Raw genomic sequence first — 16,820 nt, forward strand, 5'->3', positions numbered from 1 at the left:
CCAAGGCAAAGAAAGAGAGAGAAAGAGAGAAGAGAAAAGGAGGCTAGACTTGGCTTTGCTCTCCAACAAACCAGCAAGCAAACAGTATCTGGTTTCGAATTTCAACAAGGATGTGTCAGCAGAGCCTGGGTTACACCAGCCTGGGTTGGGGGAGAGACTGGAGAGGTTATGTCACTGGTGAGGTGTGGTGGTGCAATGCGGGTGACAACACCATGCAGGCCCGGATGTGGTGTCAACAAACCCGGGCTCAAGCGGGGCTCCTGGGTGGGGGCATGCGGAAGTGTTGGGGTGACCCCTCGAGGAAGGAAAGAGCCACGGTCATTTCCTGAGCCTGTCTGCCAGGTGCTTTCGAGTGAGAATCCCACGAGAATCCTCTCACCTGCCAGGCGGGGCCCATGTGATCAATGTCCCTTTACAGGTGAGGAAATCGAGTCTAGGAATTGAAATGACCCGCCCGTGATCATTTGGCCCTGGTATGGAGCTGGGAACCAAACACAAATCCTGTTTTGTCTCCTCTTCCTGGGGACTCTGGGTTGAAGTCGTGCTCAACTGTTTCCTGGCTTTAGGAGGCTGGTCAGCCTTTCCAGCCTCCCCATCTCAGCCTCCTCGGTTACAAAATGAAAGTGTCGTTGCCCTCATTCATTCGGTTGGGGTGAGGTTTGAATGGACGATGGTGGCAAAACTCTTAGAAGGCCACCTGGCTCTGTGTGCCCCAGACCCATCTTCCTTCTTTGTGGGTGCAGAAGTCCCAGCCCCCTGGGGAAGAAGGAGACTCTGGTGGGCAATGATGTATCCTCGGAATGGCTCCAAGGGAATGGAACCAGCCTTTAGACCCCCAGGCATTGCCAGCTCTGGGCGTCCCTTCCTCTCAGGGCCTGCTCAGTAGATGACTCTGTCCCCATGGTGTGGTGATGCCTGGGTCAGGCTGTCTCCCCACTTCCTACTCTGTTGGCTACAAGAGCAGGGGCAGCAATGGCTGAGAGTCCAGACAAAAGCTTTTAGGGGAACCAGGTGGGGAGAGGGTGCCCACCACAGACCAGGCCCTTTCCATAGCTCTTGAGATGCCCAATCTCATTGACCTCTTCCCCAAAACCTTGATGAGTGACATAGTGTGCTTCTTCTTTTTTTTTTTTTTTAGAGGTGGATAAGCTGAGGATTGGAGAGGTGAGGTCAGTGCAGCAGTCCCACAGCACACCAGAGCTGGATTTGAACCCAGGTGCATTTGCATGGCTTCTGGCTCCCCTGTGGACTGAGAGCCTGTGTGGGCTAGCGCTTCCCTTCTCTGGGACTCAATTCTTCCACTTATAAAATGAGGGGGTTGGACCAGATGACTTTAAGAGTCTTCCCATCCCTGGTATTCCCTGAGTCGCCATCTTGGAAATTCTGACCTCATTCCTGCTTTGTGCGGCTGTTTATTTGCTTGTCTCTCTTACACTGTGGAGCTGGGAGGGCCCAAATGGTAGCAGTTCAGGCCAGTCTTGCTGGGGTAAAGGCACAGCTTCCTCTGTGGCCTCTGGGTTTGAGAAGGTCTCCGAGAATCCTCACTCCACAGAGGACATAGCATCTTTTTCGGAGCCCTCCCACTGGCTCGAGAGGGAACTTGTAATTTCGTTTTATTTTTGGTTCTCTCTCTCTTGCTCTTTTTACTGGAGTAAGATATACATAATATAAAACTTACCATTTTAACTATTTTCAAGCATCCAGTTCAGTGGCATTAAGTACATTCACATTATTATGTAACCATCACCATGATCCATCTGAGAACATTTTCATTATCCCAAATGGAGACTCTGTACCATAAAACAGTATCATCCATTCCTCTCTCCCCCCAGCCCCTGGTTGTGATGTGTTTTTATAGCAAAGGCTCCATGATATTTAAGAGTTGATGTCATCCTCCTTCCCCTCCCAGTTCTAGGGGAGGGAAATGGACCTACAATTCCACTGATTTCCAAAGAGTCTAGGACATGCTTAAGCACAGGATAAGGAGGGCGTGCATGAGGTTCCCTGGCTTGAGTAGCACAGTACAACCTTATAGCCTCAAAATATCTCTGCCCCAAAATGCATCAGTGCCTCAAGTTGCACAGTCTTCATTTATTGCCCTTTCCCTGGGGTTGTTTCTTTCAAAGTATCCCACCCCCTCTGCTCCTTAGCTCTTGGGAGCGAACACACAGCTGGTGTTAGGAGAAATACATTGGGCCACCGTGGGACAGGAAACCTGCTTTCCAGTTCCAGAGGCCGCTGCCTCTGATTGCATGACCTTGAGTAGCCAGCATGACCTCTATAAGCCTCAGAAGGCTAAGTGGTGCCAAGGACTCTCTCACCTGTCAAGTGGGTAAGGATGACAGCTCTTTCAGGACACTGCACGAGAAAGCGCAAGGTGGAGTTCAAATGAAAGAGAAGATAGATGCTAACTCAGTGGCTAGCCCACGGCTTTCTCCTCACTTCAGGAAGATGCTCTGGTGGAGATGGGGTGGTGACCTCTGACGCCTATGGCTGCGGAGGGCTCCAAAGCCCACAGGTTCTGGAGATGACTCATGGGAAGTTTTCCCGAAGGTCAGAGCTGGTTGTCAGCCTCCCTCTCTCCTCGTCTTCCCCATAGGCTTGGGAGTTTGCCAATTCGAGGCAACATTCTTCTTATCTCCCACTAGGCCCTATGCTCATGGATTTGTTAGGGGTGGGAGCTGTTTTTACTCACAACACTTCTGACACCAAATGTGTGGGTTTTCTTCTCACACCAACTAACTCTCCAACTCTCTGGATACCCACTGGGCGTCCTACATTTCAATTCAATTTGGACACTAACGCTGCAGGCTTAGGGACTCAGTCCCACGAGACTGCCCTCGCTTCAGATGCCAGTCACAGCACCAGTTCCTCAGGTGATCACACTGCTGTCCAACTTCGCTACAAAGCCTGGAAGGTTCACACAACCAACTGCGCATTTCAGGTTTGATGATTTGTTAAAATGGCTCACAAAACTCCAGAAAACACTTCACATACCATTTTTGCTTTATTATAAAGGAAGCAAATGAATAGCCAGATGAAGAGGGACCTAGGGCAAGGTCTGCAAGGGTCCTGAGCACAGGAGCTTCTGTCCCTGCGGAGCTGGGATGAGCTGCCATTTCAGCTCTCCCAATCCTGTTGTTCAGAGGTTTTTAATGGAGACTTCATTACATGAACACAATTGACTAAATCATTCACCTTTGGTGATGAACTCACTCTGTATTCCTTCTCTTCTCCCTGGAGGTTGAAGAGGCTGAAAATTTCAAGCTTCTAATCAAGGCTTAGTCTTTCTGGCAACTAGTTCCCATCTGGAAGCCATCTAGGGGCCCACCAAGAGTCGCTTCATTAGAACAAAAGGGGCTCCCATTACCTTTATCACTCAGAAAATTCCAAGGGTTTTAGGAGCTCTGTGCTAGGAACTGGGGACAAAGACCAAATACCTCTCTATAGCACAGACAGTAAGAAGGGCCCTACTCTGTCAAACACAAGATTTAGCAAATGGAGTTGGGATGTTATCTGAATAGTGTTTCTTAGTAAAACCACTATCCATCAAGGTCATAATCTATGGGCATACTGAGTTCCTGCTCCCCTTCCCCATGTGTCAAACAGGGACGTATTAGTTATCTATTGCTGCATAACAAATTACCCCAATGCCTACTGTCCCAAAACAAAGGAACAAAAATTCTTGTCTCACAGTTTCTGTGGGTCAGGAATCTGGGTGGAGCTTAGCTGGGTCCTCTGGTTCCAGGGCTCTCATGATAGCTGCAGCTAAGATGTTGGCTGGTTATTCGCTAGAGAAGGATTCACTTCCAAGCTCACTAGTGTGGCTGTTGGAAAGATCCAATTCCTTTTGGATTATAATATGGAGGCGAGGACTTCAGTTCCAGGCTGGCTGTTGGGCGGAGGTCTCCTCCTTTCCTTGTGCGGTGGGCATCTTCATATCCATGGAGGGCAGCTCACAGTATGGCAGACTGCATGAGTTAAAGGCAAGTGAGGGAGTGTGAACAAGATAGAAAGCATAATCCTTCATGACTTTGATATGGTTTGGCTGTGTGTCCCCACCCAAATCTTACCTTGTAGCTCCCATAATTCCCACATTTTGTGAGAGGGATCCAGTGGGAGATGCCTGAATCATGGGGGCAGGTCTTCCCCATGCTGTTCTTGTGATAGTGAATGGGTCTCATGAGATCTGATGGTTTTTAAAAACAGGAGTTTCCCTGCACAAGCTCTCTTTTTGCCTGCTGCCATCCATGTAAGATGTGATTTGCTCCTCCTTGTCTTCCACCATGATTGTGAGGCCTCCCCAGCCACATGGAACTGTGAGTACAGTTAAATCTCTCTCTCTCTCTTTTTTTTTTTTGTAAATGTCACAGTCTTGGGTACGTCTCTATCAGCAGCATGAAAACAGACTAATACAGACTTGATTTCAGAAATGACGTCTCATAACTTTTGCCCTGTTCTGTTTGTTAGAAACAAGTCACCAGGCCAACAGTCAACAGGAGGGAATTACACAAGGGCATGAATACCAGGATGCCAGGATCACTGGAGACCGCTTTAGAGACTGCCTCCCACAGGGCATAATAATAGCTACCTTAAAGGGTTGTTGTGGGGATAAAACATGACAATATATGTGAAAACAGCAGCTTTGAATATTCCAAAGCACTAGGTAAACATCAGTTATTTTTGTATTATGAATCATCTATTACATACAATATTAATGATGCTGTTTAACTTTTTAGTAATAAATACAACTATTGGCAGAGAAGACAAATTATAGCCCATCAGAGCTACCTAGACTTCAGAAACCACCTACTACAACCCCCTCATTTTGCAAATGGTGAAATGGTGCACTCAGAGTCATTCGGAGAGTGAGTGCCAGAATTGTAAACAGAAGGCAAGTGTTCCCATTACTTTTTTGTATCCACAAAACCTAAAAATGTACGCTTTGTCCAGTACTCTTTCCACTTTATCATGTTGTCTTTAGGTAGGGTATTAAAAAGAAACAAAATAGACACATAATTTCTTATGAGGAAAGGGTCTTTAGGGTACTTCTTGACACTTTTCCTAGGGGATGATGTAAGTTTAAATAAATAGAGGCCACCTGTTAAATCCGTGCATGCTGACGGGGCTGGGATTCATCAAGCTGGCAATGGTGGGATAGTATGTGGGTCTCAACCTTCACTGCACATCAGAATCACCTGTGAAGCTTCAGAGGTTCTGAGTTCATTGGTTTAGGATACAGCTTGGGCACTGGGAGTTTTACAATTTCCTCAGGTGGCTCCAATGTGCAGCCAACAAGCAAGAGGACCAGTGGGATCATCTTTATTCAGCTGGAGGAATACTCACTGATCACAACCATCAATTCTTCTTTGGAGGCAGAATTAGAGCCACCATTTGTTTTTGTAACTGATGTTTTATGGGGATGCAGGCATGCTCATTCAGTTACTAATGTCTGTGGCTGCTTTTGTGCCCCAATGGCAGAGTGGAACAATTGTGATTGGCACTGATGGTTCGCAAAACCTAGAAATGTACGATTTGTTTCTGTACAGAAAAAAATGTGCTGACCCCTGAGTTAGGAGAAGAAACAGTGGGAGCTGTGTGCATGGCTCAGAAGAGTCACTTGGTGTTGGATAAAAACTTGGGAACCATTTCTAGAGTGGTGAGAGTGTAAGCCAAGTCAAGCCCTGAACAGATTTGACATTCCAGTGGGGAGAGAGTGGGAGGCAGCAGCACAAGCGCAGAGTTGTGGGAGAGATGGAAGCAAGGTCCAGAGAGGAACCAAGAGAAATAGCAACATTTCAGGTGAGGGTGGAAAAGGATCATCTAAAAGACAGAGTGAGAGAGCGTGGTCAGAGAGGTGGCAGATGACCCCGGAGAGAGTGACATCATGAAGCCAAGGGAAGCAAGGACTGGGGTGGTTGTTGCAGGAGAGATGGTGCCCAGCAGGGCCTGGCATAGCAGAGGCCAAGGAGGGAAAGGCCTGAGGAGGGGCTGAAAAATTTGGCCACTGAGAGGTGATCATTGCACCTTAAAGATATACAATTAAAAACAAATACATTAATCAAAAGGAAAGAGCGAGAGAGAACAAAGATGAAAGAGGAAAAGTAAAATAAAAAATATATAGGTGACTGCCTAAAATCTTTGCTATATAAGCAAAATAGCAATAGAAAATTTTCAGAAAGGAAAAAATTTATTTGCACAAAAGTGAAATAAAAAGAAGGTCATTGGATTTATCAGAAAAGAGCATGACCCCAATTTTCAAATAACTGGGCTGCTACTTTCATAAATCATTTTTGGGGGAAGGGGGTATTATTTATATTTTCTGATGCAATCCACCGGATTGAAACCTTGTTATCTTCTTGTTTTTTTCCCTTTGTCTTATCTCTGCTGTCTTTCTCTGGGTCCATAGATATGCATGTGCACCTAATTATACATATCACATGTGTTGACTTAAAAAAGTGATTTCATATTTGCAGTTGTTTCTGAAGGAGACAGGTGTCTGCATGACTAATCTAATTCTGCAGAAATCACTTGCTACAGAGCAATTGACCAAATGCCAGTTGATTCAGGCACCATCTCTCATAGCTTCCTCACCTTCCCTCCTTTCCTCTCTTGATAGTTTTATAACCCTTGTTCTGAGGCTGCCTTGTGAGGTGACCTTGAGTGAATAAGCTGTTTCTCCCTGGGTCTATTTGCTACCTGGAAGTTCAGGCAGCAGAGTGCAGACCCACAGGCCAGGGGACTAATGAGGAAGAAAAAGTGACTGGTGCTTGTGTGGTCCAGGGCAAGCCCATTAAGGATGGCAGCTCCATAAGCGGCACAGTCATGGAGAGTTCAGCCAGACTCTTGAGAATGATGGAAAAGGGTAGTATGACTGGGACTGCCTTGGAAAACCTGGTAGGCATGGCTATCATTGTGTTGATGGAGAAGAGGAATGTGTTAAAGTAGGTCTGATTTCCCTGCATGTATAAGTGGCTATTCTCTTTGAGCAAAGCTATTGGTTATTACTAATATTACCCCTTACTGAGTACTTATTGTGTAACTGTACTGGAGCTTTACACATTTGATCTCATTTATTCCTCATGACAACCCTGGGAGGCCAGAGACTGAGGTTAAATCAGTCGCTGGAAGTCACTGGCTAGGAAGTGGTGGAGTTGGGATTTGAAGCCAGTTCTGCCCATGTTGTTTTGATCATGACTCCACAGTGTCTTGCATAAGGGCAGGGACATCCATATTCACCACTGTATCCATAACGCCTTGCACCGTGCTTGTATATCATAGGAACTCAATGAATAAGGTATTGATTAACTGCTATATTAACTATAAAACGATGCTGTAGAAAAAAGCAATCCTTCAAAATTTCAGTGGCATTACAATAGCATATGTTTATTTTTCCCACTTGCAGGTCTGTGGATTGGCTGTACTTCAGCTGATCTAGCTTTGCCTTGGCCAGGCGGGCTCGACTCAGGCCTCTAGTTGAATTTCTTTCTCTTTCTATGTCTTTATTCTGAGCTTAAGCTGAAGGAGCAGGGGCTGCCCGGGACATTATCATCTTATGGTAGATTAAAGAAGTGCAAGAGGTAAAGGTAAAGCAAAATCATGCAGAGACATTAAAGGCCCTGGTCCAATCAAATCGGCTATTATTTCATTTCCCAAAGCTCTTCACACCACCAGGCCCATCATCAATAGGCCAGGGAGGTACATTCCACCGACTGTAGTGGGAGGTATTGCAAGCCCCAGGGCAAGAGTTTGTAGAATTCTATAACAGGGAGCATAGAAAACCAAAGCCAACTCTTCACACTCACTCTCAGTTGGGATTAATTCATCTGTGAATAAAGGTAAAACTCCAGGAACAGTGACTTACACAATATGGGAATTTCTCTCTCATGTTAGTCTGGATATAGGTAGTTCAGGTCAGGCAGGGCATCTCTGATCTGTGAAATCCCTAGGTACCCAGGTTCTTTCTATTTTGTTGCTCTGCCTGGCATGCCTGGTCCCCTCATGGGGCAAAGTGGTATTCCAGCCAGCACCTCCATGCATCACACAGCAGATGGAAGGAGTAGGGACTTGAGTCAGCTGCCTCTTAGAGCAGCAGTCCCCAACATTTTTGGCACCAGGCACTGGTTTTGTGGAAGACAATTTTTCCATGGATTGGGGAAGGGGATGGTTTTGAATGATTCAAGCACATTATGTTTATTGTCCACTTTATTTCTATTATTGTTACTCTATTAGTCTATTTTCATGCTGCTAATAAAGACATACCTGAGACTGGGTAATTTATACAAGAAAGAGGTTTAATGGACTTACAGTTCCACATGGCTGGGGAGGCCTCACAATCATGGCAGAAGGGATAGAGGAGCAAGTCATGTCTTAGATGGATGGCAGCAGGCAAAGTGAGAGCTTGTGCAGGGAAACTCCCCCTTATAAAACCATCAGATCTCATGAGACGTATTCACTATCACAAGAACAGCATGAGAAAGACCCGCCCCCATGACTCAATTACTTCCCACTGGATCCCTTCCATAACACCTGGGAATTGTGGGAGCTATAATTCAAGATGAGATTTGGGTGGGGATACAGCCAAATCATATCAGTTACATTGTAATATATATTGAAATAATTATACAACTCACCAAACTGTAGAATCAGTGGGAGCCCCGAGCTTGTCTTCTTGCAACTAGATGGCCCTATCTGGGGGTGATGGGAGACCATGACAGATCATCAGGCATTAGATTCTCTCTCTCTCTTTTTTTTTTTTTTTTTTTTTTGGACAGAGTCTTGCTCTGTTGCCCAGGCTGGAGTACAGTAGCGTGATCTTGGCTCACTGCAACCTCTGCCTTCCGGGTTCAAACGATTCTCCTGCCTCAGCCTCCTGAGTAGCTGGGATTACAGGCGCATGCCACCATGCCCAGCTAATTTTTGTGTTTTTAGTAGAGATGAGGTTTCACTGTGTTGGCCAGGATGGTCTTGATCTCTTGACCTCGTGATTCGCCCATCTCGGCCTCCCAAAGTGCTGGGATTACAGGCGTGAGCCACCGCGCCTGGCCTAGATTCTCACAAGGAGCGTGCAATCTAGATCCCTCACATGTGCAGTTCACAATAGAGTTCATGCTCCTACGAGAATCTAATGCCACCGATGATCTGACAGGAGGCGGAGCTCAGGCAATAATGTGAGTGATGGGGAGTGGCTATAAATACAGATGAAGCTTCTCTCCTTTTCTCTGCCACTCACCTCCTGTTGTGCAGCCTGGTTCCTAACAAGCCACAGATTGGTATTGGTCTGTGGCCTGGGGTTGGGGACCCCTGTCTTAGAGAAGGTTCTTGAAGGTTGCTATGTGCACCACTGCTAGTATCTTTCTGGCCAGAATTTAGTTTCAAGCCATACCCACCTATAAGGGAAGTCTGGGGAATGTAGTCTTTATTTCAAATGACCATGTGACCAGCCATAATTTCCAGTTTAATTAAGGAAGGAGAGAATGGACATTGGGCCGTGTCAATCTCTGCCACCCCACTCTGTTGGTTATTAGACATGTGGATGCAGGAAAGGGTGAGATGTGGTGCCGCAGGCATAAACTCTGAGGTCAAGCAGATCTGGCCCCAAACATGCCTCTTCATACAGCCACGTGGCCTTGTGCAAGCCACCTAATCTTATTAAGCCTCAGTTTCCTCAGTTGTAAAAAGAGGGAAAATGATCCAATTTCAATGAGTTATTATAAGAATTAAACAACTTAAGAGATGGCATATCAGGGTTAATATGTTACTCCAGGAGATTAACATCTAGAGGGGAAGATGTATGTGTTAATAGGTAGTGATGAAAAAAAATATCCTCTTGTTATCCCTACTACTTGTTCTTCACATCCATGGAACTTCATCACTGATATATGACAGACTGATAACATCATTGGCCAAAAAAACCGTGATATCTTTCTTACCTCAGTTTTATCATCTGACAAATGGGTATAATAAGAATAGCTCCCTTATTGGGTGTTATGAGGATGATGTGACCTCCTGCATATAAAATATTCATAGTCTTACCTGCTGTATGGCAATTGCCTTCAGGTAATGCTACTTGTTATGACAATCTGGTTTTCTCATGCCCTGAGCAGGACCTGGCGTGTGCTAGGTGTTCAATAAATGTTCTTCAGTTGAAGGACAATTAAATGAAAAAATGGTTCTAACTTAAAAAAAAAGTTTATTCAAACAAGAAAAAAAGCCCTCAAAGCAAAAGCAACCCAAGACCAAGTAACCGTCTTGATGCACTATGTGGGTTTTAAGTTCTAGAGACCAAAGCCAAGCTGAAGGTTTCATTGATGACAGGCGTCTCAGACCACAACAATCCAGCCTGGCCTCTGTATACCTTAGAGGTCTCTTAAAGTTCCTCTACACCCCTTTGCTTCTCTATAACCCAGGGGAGGGGAAATTATTATTCTCATTTTACAGGTAAGAAAACTGAGGCTCAGGGAATCAGGACTGGACCCAAGATCGCAAAACTAACAAGGAGTCTGTATGGATGTGCTGACTCTCAGTCCTGTGCTCTCCCCATTAGACCAGAAAGGCCATCTGGTTGGTCCTAATACTTTTACAGCCTGGAGGACCAGCAGGGTTAAGTGACTTCCCCAAGGCCACATAACAAATGGGCAGAGCAGGTGAACCCTCTGACTTGTCTCCAAAGGAAGTGTGGGCTGTTTGCTGTAAACAGTGCCTCCAGGGAATCACTTCTCAGCACCCAGCTCCTTGATGGCAGAGGCTTAGGCCTGAAAGCTTGCTTTGCTTGGAAACAGCCCGAGCCTGGCCAACAGAAGGACATGGGAACATCTTTTTTTTTTTTTTTTAATTATACTTTAAGTTCTAGGGTACATGTGCACAATGTGCAGGTTTGTTACATATGTATACATGTGCCATGTTGGTGTGTGGCACCCATTAACTCATCATTTACATTAGGTATATCTCCTAATGCTATCCCTACCCCCTTCCCCCTACCCCGCGACACACCCCGGTGTGTGATGTTCCCCTTCCTGGGACACAGGAACATCTTTGACGACAGCTATGATTCTGTCAAGATGGCAGGAGATGCTTTGATCAGGATTGTGGTGTGGAAGTCTGTTTCCTCTGGAAAGAGTCACGAGAAAGAGAAAGACAGGAATCATGGGGTAGACAATGAAGCTTGAATTTGAATCCACATCTGTTTGACTCCATAAGACAAAGGTGTGGAATGGCATCCAGGCTGAGTCTGAAATGTAAAGTGAACATTTCCTCCTTGTCTATCTCTATTATCACCCCATCTGTCTCTTGGGACTCTGTGTCTGGTGGTACAGTTTGAATATTGCACAAAGGCACCTGGATACTATGAGCATCCCGATAATCCCAGCACTTTGGGAGGCTGAGGCAGGCAGATCACTTGAGCCTGGGAGTTCAAGACCAGCCTGGTTAACATGGCAAACACTGTCTCTATAAAAAATGTAAAAATTAGCCAGACATGGTGGCATGTGCTTGTAGTCCCAGCTACTCAGAGGGTGAGGTTTGAGGATACTTTGAGCCCAGGAGGTCAAGGCTGCAGTGAGCTGTGATTGTGCCACTGCACTCCAGTGAAGATTTTAGTACCATGTATTGTCTATTGCAACCAGGAGGATGTCTATTTATCCTTCTGTTTATTCATTAGCAAATACCTATCAGAATTCTTAGCATGCATAGGGCACTGTACTAGGGGATGGGCATAATGCAAGGACTAAAACAGACCTAGTTATTGGCCTCACTAGAGTCCACAACTTAGCGCTCTAGCCTTTCTCTAAGAAGTCGTGAATGTGTTCATCATCCATCCATCCATCCATTGTCCACACACTCATTTAATTGACTCACATATTCATGCATTATTTTTTTCACGTGCTCAATCATGTACCCATTTAATAATTTTGTTACTCTTTCCTCCTCTCATTTATTCATTCATTTAGTCACTTAGAAGTTTATTCTTTTACAAACTCATTTGTTTACTAACTCTGATTCATACTTTTCTATTTATTCACTCACTAAATTGATCCATTTAATCACATGCTAATTCATTTACGCTTTCTCTCACTCTTAAAAATCATTTAGTCATCAAACATTTACTAAGCCTATTCTGTATTCTAGGGGACCTAGATGCAGTCATCTTCAAGTTCCATAGGAGGGTTGTGGCTGACCTTGTCTCGTCTGATAAACCACTGAAGAGGAATGCTGTGTATCTATCTAGCGGGGCCTTCTAGGGAACTACGGGGGGCAAGGGCAAGTTCATTGGCCTGTCATTACTGTTTCCTAATCTAGGGAGCCTCTCAGGTGAGGAAACACGTTTTCCCACAAGATGTCACCTGTGGCCACCTCCCAATAAGTGGTCAGCTGGGAGAAGCTTTCAGCTTTCTGTATCTTTCTTCCCTTCCCCCTCAGAAAAGACTCCCCTGAAGCGATTGGTCTTCTCTGGCTCTGGCCAGGGGCTGAGGAGTGACGCTGGGTGGAGGCAACACCCAGGGAGATAGGAAGCCTGTTCTGTGGGGCTTATCTCAGGACTGTGAGGCAACTGAAGACAGAAGCCATGAGAGGAGAAGTTTGGTAATCTCATCTGCAATTGTTGTTTTTGTACTTATCTAAGGATGGGGGTGGGGATGGAAGGGTGGGAATGGGTTTGAGTTGCAGCAAAAGGAATTTAGATTAGACACCTGAAAGAACTTTCCAACATACAATGCTGTAAGGCCAAAAGGAGATAGTACAGTTGCCTTTTATCTTGATCCATGGTATAATACTTAAGTTTAGGTGTTCAATAAGTACTGAACACACAAGACTGGGAGTCTGGAGAGTTGGACCAAAAGCTCTTATTTGTCCTTCATTCCCACTGGGGACATTTCTCCTCTTTATTTCACTCTCTGAGCCTCTGTGTCCTTGTCAGCCTTGTAGGGCTGCGATGAGAATTAAATGAGACAATATGTGAATGTGACCAGTCCAGTCAATGCCTAGCACATAGTACATGCTTAAGAAATACCTATGTCATCTGGATTCTGGAAATCCTGTACACCATGGTAGTCCAATAAAAATATACCCAATGAATCATTAACATGATTTAATTTATAAGGGGCACAAAAGGTTCATTAATGTTAGTTAACAGTAGGTTTTGGAGTCAGATAGACCTGGGCCTTATTTAGAGCTGCATTCGGGGTTGGGAGTGGAATAGAGAGGAAGAAGAGGAAATGGATGGGAAGAGTTGATGAAAAGTCAGGAGAATCCAGCCCACTGATAGGAGAGGTTTGGGAGAAAGAAATAGCTACAGAAGGGTATGTGTTCAAATTTTGCTCTTTGCAAAGAACATGCTGGTTACTAAGAGAGATCAGAGCAGGTACAAGGAGTTCAGTGTGAAGACTCTGGCAGTGGTCCAGGTGTGATGTCTAAAGCAAGGGACTGTGGTCAAGGGTGAGCTCAAGGTGAGTGGGTCTTAGCTGCCTTAGCTCCTTGTGGAGGGCAAGTGAAGAAGGTATTGGCAAGAACATTAGAAATTGTTCTAGGTGCTCTCCTACAATGCTATGACCAGGATGCACTCTGCACTCCTTTTGATGAGGAGTTTGGTATCACATCCAAGGCCTTACCTGTCTCCGTTCTCTTTGATCTAGTAATTTCACTGGAAGCCAGTTCAAGGAGATTATCTAAACTGTGGAGAAAGGTTTTTGTCAGTCAAGGGCTCTTTATTAAGCACTTACTATGTGCCAGGCTCTGAGGGTACATCGGGGAGGGTTAGAGAAACACAAGTGGGAGAGATTTTGAAGGGCTGCTGAGATCATTCATGTAGTCAGGCAATCAAAAAATATTTACTGAGCACCTGTTATGTGTCTGACATCATTCAAGGCTCTGGGTTTTCAACAAGGACCAAGACAGATGAGGATTTCAGAACTGTGGACAAGTGAGGGTTAGCAGGTCAGCAAAGTCAGAATGTTTATGCCAATGCAGCAGGCTTCTCTGATCCCCCAAATTACGCTCGGTCCTTCTTATATATGCTCTTTCCCACCCCCATATTCACACAGATGAGGACCTCAACTTCTTTTCTCGATTTCCGTTAAAAGCCTTTACTCAAGGTCATTGTATGTGTAGCAAATTTTATGAAAGGTTTATGGATATGGAGGGAGTTACATGATGAGAATGCAAATACATTAATTTTGAGTTGGTTGAATGTCATTGTTTTCGAGATTCTCCAACTGCCCAACAAGTAGCTTGGCTGCCATCTTCCCTCCACTTTCTGCATCTCTGCTTCCTTCCTAAACCATCTTCCTCAGTGGCAGTGGGGTTCCAGTCATTTGCAGTCGTAAATAGTATTTCCCCCTTGGTCACACTTTAATCACTTGTCCGAAGTCTATTATTTCAGCTACATTGTAAGCTCCTTGAAGCACCTAGATCAGGGCCTCGCTCATAATAGGCATTTCAAAAATAGTTATTCAGTGAATAAATGAACAGATGAATGAGACATCCTTCAGATTCCTATAAGAAAATTGTACTACCTGCATCTTTGCAAGAAAAAAAGTGAGTTAATTTTTTTCAGTACGATGCCACATTGGATTCTGAATTACAGAATTCAATCTAAATATCTGAATTTGATATTTGCCCTTTTGTCTCCTCTACATGGCATAGCAAAATGGGAGACAACACGGGCTTTCCAATCAGATGTTGATTTGGCTGTTGGCCCTTGTGCTGTGTATCCTTGGGCAGGGATTTATTTCTTGTAAGCCTCAGTTCCCTTATCTGTATAATGGGCACATTACCAGCACAAATGGTGTCGTGGTTAAGCGTAGACTCTAGTACTGAACTTCTGAATTCAAATCCCAGTTTTCCACTGACTGTGTTAATCTTGTGCAAGTAGCTTATTGTCGTCATCTTCATCTGCAAAATAGGAATATTATTTACTTTATAGGGCCACTGGGAAGATTAAATGTGTTAATATATACAAGGTACTTAAACAGTGTCTGGCAAAAAGTAAGCATGACATAAGGTTAGCTCATGTTATTATCTACCTCAGAGAGCAGATGGAATAAGATAACATATATAGGGTGTGTACTTAGCACAGTCCCTGGGATGTTTTAGCTGTTCAATACCTGTTAGCTGTCACTATTATGCCATATCTTATCAAGTTAAATGCACATTCATTTTCTTTCATCTCTGAAAATGGGATACATCTAATAGTCACTCTTGGGAAGGAGGCATTCATGATGTAGTTTTCATTGTCTGCACAATTAATCTGGCAGAATAATGTCAGTAGCTTGGAAGAAAACCCCAAGACAAGAGCAAGAGCAAAACACTCTGTGAAGAAGTACTGCATCCTTCCTGTGATCATCCCTGGGTCCAGATGGCTCAGAGGGTGGCGTTGTGGGGAAAACGTTGCACATAGACAGCTCTGAGTCAAAAAGTGACTCAGAGGAGCTGGATTCTGAATGTGACTAAGTTTTAGGAATACCTTAAACAACTTACCTCATTTCTATTTTCCTTTTCATGCATGCATGAAGCTGATATAGAGTAAAAACCCGTTCTAAATAAAACTAAAAAAGCTTTCAGTAAGTGCGAAATACACATTCTGTGTAATCAAAATCCATGTGTCATAATTGGGTAGGTAACATGTTTTTCTTTCTTAGAGGTATGTAAAATAATGCTGCATCTTACAATCACCAGCATCTTAGACGGATGAATTATGGTGCTGTGCATATCCATCTGTCATCAGGCGTTGTCTGAGCAGCCATCCCACTGTGGCAAGTGCCGTGGGAGGAGAGTCAGAGGTGGGAGGAGGAGAAAGAGAGGCTGAAGTCCCTGCCTGGAGCTGGCTGCAGGGCCATCCTGCAGAGTGGGTCATTGACTGGGCAGCCCAGGCCTCCCATGGTCCCTCCTCAGCATTCTGCTTCCAAACTGACCTGCTGTGGGCTTTCCTGGGTGTCCTGGTTTTGGCTCACCCTCACCTTTCAGGTGAGTCAGTTTGCTTCACCTGAGCAAGTTGCAACTGCCTTGGCGGAGCCTCACCTGTGACTGTACAAGGGACGGGTCTGGATCGGGCAGCCAAGTAGGTCCGATAAGGAGGATGGGGCAATTTCTTGCCAGCACCACCTTGTAGGGAGTTTGGGCTTCTTCCCCAGGGCTCAGGGAATGGGCAAGAGAAAGAAGGGTGGGGACTTGGATCCAGTGAAAGTACCAGGCCTCCCTGAATACCACTGACACCCCAAAGCAGGCATATCCTCCTGTTTCCCTGTGCCAAGGGCTTATAAGAAATCAGGTAGTGATCCTTGCCCCCACCTCCCAAGCATGGAATTCTCTAGGCTTGCCCCTTGGGTTTCTAGAGGATTCTGTGGGAAAACGAGGTTTCATTTGTTAAGAAGAGTAAGTGACGATCACTTAGTTTGGTGACCTTGGGTACAGGTGGTGACATGTGGATGTTAGGGCGGGAAGGGCCCAGGATGAGGTCACAGGTTGAAGGAGGTGGCTGATGGTAGCCAAGGCCCATATTACAAGTTGGGGAGAATGATTAGCCCCCACTTATTTCCGAAAACCACTGCCAGGATGATTTTCAGAGTTTCTTTACCAAAGTCCAAGTTCTCTGGCCATTGATTTCAATTCAAAATAAATGAAATTTTGAATTCACTATGTGCTATGAATTCACCTCCCAGGAAAGAGATAATTGACTTGGTTTGGCCATTACTAGTTTAAAAACAATCAAAAAGAAAAAAGAAAACAAAACAAATAATGAACATCCTCAAAGACAGTTACTTTCTGTATTACAACTGTAGGATATTGCTATGTTGCCATCATTTATTGGTTTGTTGACTGGTTTTTTG

The 16,820-nt window shown here is 44.9% G+C and overlaps 1 long non-coding RNA gene across 1 annotated transcript in view; it reads left to right on the plus strand.

Annotated features, from left to right (window-relative positions):
• LOC134759037 (uncharacterized) overlaps positions 1-14,601 on the plus strand; it is a 76,623-nt gene extending 62,022 nt beyond the window's left edge. The window contains exons 3-4 of the long non-coding RNA XR_010134893.1: positions 12,127-12,309; positions 12,418-14,601. This is a non-coding gene — a long non-coding RNA (uncharacterized lncRNA). The remainder of the gene's footprint in view (positions 1-12,126; positions 12,310-12,417) is intronic.
• Positions 14,602-16,820: the final 2,219 nt, after the last annotated feature.

This window comes from Gorilla gorilla, chromosome 7, assembly GCF_029281585.2.
Source record: "Gorilla gorilla gorilla isolate KB3781 chromosome 7, NHGRI_mGorGor1-v2.1_pri, whole genome shotgun sequence".
Lineage (NCBI taxonomy): Eukaryota > Metazoa > Chordata > Mammalia > Primates > Hominidae > Gorilla > Gorilla gorilla.